General features: G+C 37.3%; 1 pseudogene; it reads right to left on the bottom strand.

The window, feature by feature from the left end:
- Nucleotides 1-15: 15 nt before the first annotated feature.
- Nucleotides 16-3458, bottom strand: LOC141815771 (wall-associated receptor kinase 3-like; annotated as a pseudogene).
- Nucleotides 3459-3485: the final 27 nt, after the last annotated feature.

Raw genomic sequence — 3485 nt, 5'->3', positions numbered from 1 at the left:
GTGCAAAGTAAAAGTGGTCACCAAACTTCTTTGCTCTTCAAGCCTTTCAAAATAAATTGCTTTTTTACCGGTAAACAACTCCAAGAGAACCACACCGAAGCTGTAAACATCACTTTTATAGGTCAATTCACATGTTTGAAGGCACTCAGGATCAATGTAACCGTAAGTGAATTGTACCAGTGTAGCGAATTGTTGCTCCCCCTTGGGTATTAGCTTTGAAGCCCCAAAGTCTGAAACTTTTGCATTGTAATCATTGTCTAGAAGTATATTGGAGGGTTTTATATCTCCATGGATGATACTAGACGAAGCTTCCGTGTGCAAATATTCCAAAGCCTTAGCGGACTGATAAGCAATCCTCAATCGAGTGTCCAAAGAAGCCGGAGATTGATTCTTATTTCCATGAATAAGATGAAACAGAGTTCCATTGGGGACAAACTCATAGACCAACATCGGCATCTCTGTCTCCAAACAGCAACCCAAGAGCTTTACTATGTTGTCATGGTTGATACGTGATAAAATGAGTGTTTCATTTCCAAAACCTCTCTTTAGGTTCTCATCGATAACCTTTGGTTTTTTTATAGCCACAATGCGATTGTCTTCTAAAGTTCCTTTATATACAATTCCATTACCTCCTTTGCCGAGTATTTGTTTGTCGTCAAAATTATTTGTGGCTTTTGATTGCAAATATCCGAAATGCAAGGTTCTGTTCTTCCTTCATCTTTTTCTTTAAGTCAAGACCCCCATGTTCTTCAAAATATCTTCTCTTAATCTCTTTAAGTTTTCTTCTTTGATAAACCAAATGAAAACACAGACCACATAATAGCAAGAAAATTAGACTGCCACAAACACCTGTCCATTGTATGAATGAGGAGGTTTTAAGTTAGTAGGATGTGCTAAATCAAAAATCCTAGAAAGAAAATATCAACTTTCATATACATATTTTTTTTCTTACCATTTTAGTTAACTAAGAAGTATAATGATTGAAAAATAAGCGTAGAGTTCTTTTAACTTCTTAGACAAATTTTATAATGTTACTTAATATGAGATATAAGATTCTATTTTAAATCATGATTTACATGATTTACTTACGGTTTAATATAAAGTATTAGTAAACATGATTTAACCTTATTTAAGTCATAATGAGGACTAATTAAGAATGATATATATATTGTACATCTACATAAATATATATTGGTATTATGATATTTCATGTCAATTTTATACTATACATCTACATTAAATCTATATTGTCAATGAAGTTTTTGGTATTGTAATTATTTTTGTGTAGTGTTACAATTTTAATATAACCCAAGTTCTCTAGTCAAGTACTAATTGAATCAGTATAAGATATAAACATTTGTCATTAAGAGGAGTATTTAACACAAAATTTTAAGGAGTTTATGTTATCAAATATGAATTACATGTGTAGGATCTAATAACCTGATTCATTAACATTATTAACAGGTTATGGACCCTACCATGGATGGTCAATGCAAGATGGATTTGGTATAAGAGGTGAGCGTTGAATACATATTTGCAATATTAGATTAATGACATTAATATTAGATTCAAATTTTATTTGTCATTGTTTCGATATTCATTTTAGTCGTAGTGATGATGATAATAACTAGATCTTTACATGTCTCGTAAGATTTTAATAGATACATTGTAGTGCTTTCAATAGCATGATCATACTAGGTTGGGATTGTATTATTATAGCTTATGTTAGACATTGTTTGACCAAAATTCAATAATTTTAAGCGCGGCAACATGCTTAACACATCGACACCTTAGCTTAGTACTATACCATATTCGAAAAGGGTTGACCATACTAGGTTGGGAATGCAGCCAGTGAGCGTTGCCCGTTTACCTTGCGGACAATTACAGTTATAGCCACCGAGCGTGTTGTAGCAATCGCCTTTGCATGGATATACATCTAGTTGATCACACTCATTGATGTCTGCAAGCATTTAATCACACATACTTCAGCAATAAGTATCAATTGGATTATTGACTTATTTAATCAAACACACATCTATAAGTTGAAGGGATTGATAGAATATGTTCGAGATCAACTCACTTCGATTTGATCCGGGTTACGTTGTGCAAAGTCTATTCTAGCCCGTGGGTCAGACCATACAAGGGTTGCTCAGTTTGCATGTTGGGCCAGCCATTGCCATGTCCCATTTGGCATGAAGCTATTCTGACTAACTCATTTAATGCTTATTAATTTGGTCCAATTGGACATTAAAAGAATAAATATTATGTATAAAATATTTTCGTCAAATATATATTTAAACAAAAAAAGAAATGATTAATTATGCATACCTATGACAACCTTTGGCACTATGGATTGTCGTGGTATGGGAATGCAGCCAGTGCTGGAAGCGTTGCCCGTTGTACCTTGCGGACAAGCACAGTTATAGCCACCGAGCGTGTTGTAGCAATCGCCTTTGCATGGATACACATCTAGTTGATCACACTCATTGATGTCTGCAAGCATTTAATCATATACATACTTCAGTAATAAAGTAAAATCTGTCATCTCCAATGAATTATTAATCCATATTTTTTAAATAAAATAAAAATCATATATAAATACACATAGTAGAAGGGATTGAAGGATCGACTAAATTAGAGAAGATTATAAGAGTGGATAGCTATATGAGAGACTTGAGAAGTACCAAATAGTCTCAGAGCATGATTGAATTGGTTATTGAAGGATAAACTTATTAAAATAGACAACTTAAGATTAAATTTCAACGAAGTCGAGATAAGTAGTGGTCAATTGTAATTTTTCGACTATTTACTTCTTTATAAATAATCATGAAATCAATCATGTAAAACCATTAAGATAAATTTTATCATTTGATTGATATGAGAGAGAAATATCAAGTACCTTGGCATCCATTGAGAAGGTAGGGGTTGCCTTTGAATCCGCTGGAACAATTGCAAAGGTATCCAGGAGCAGCGGAGGAGTCAACGCACTCGCTGTGCTGACTGACACAGGCGTAAGCGCTGGAGTTGCGCCGGGCTTCCTCGCACGTCCCGTTCCCGATGGCCCAACTCACCACCACCGGCACACTTCTATTATAAATCTCATCCAAGAAGTCGGTGGTCGTGACGTAAGAGCTCCGGAAGCTGAATTCATTCTCCTCCACCAGCACCGCGTAGCTGCAAGGGCTGAAGCTCCTCGTGCTGGAGCCGTTGTATTCGGAATCAAACCGGACGTCGATGTAGTCGAGGCCCCGGGGAACGGAGGTTTGGCAGCAACCGATGCCGGCGCAGGAGCCGGATCTGTCGTCGTCGACGGCGAGGCTGTCGTTCTGGCAGAAGGTCATGCAGCCGCTCTGGTACGGTTTCCCGCTCTGGGTGCCGCTGATGTAGGCGAGGGTGTCGCAGCCGATGACGGTGAACTTGTTGTCGGCGTCGGAGAATCTGTACCGCGATCCGCTCATGTTGAAAGACCACGCCGAGATGCCCCG

The sequence above is a fragment of the Curcuma longa genome, unplaced genomic scaffold, assembly GCF_044706935.1.
Source record: "Curcuma longa cultivar G26 ecotype Majalengka, Jawa Barat unplaced genomic scaffold, ITB_CL_G26_1.1 contig_10164, whole genome shotgun sequence".
In the NCBI taxonomy this organism is placed as follows: Eukaryota; Viridiplantae; Streptophyta; class Magnoliopsida; order Zingiberales; family Zingiberaceae; genus Curcuma; species Curcuma longa.
Note: the sequence above shows the minus strand (reverse complement) of the source record. Positions and strands in the feature narration are given on the sequence as shown.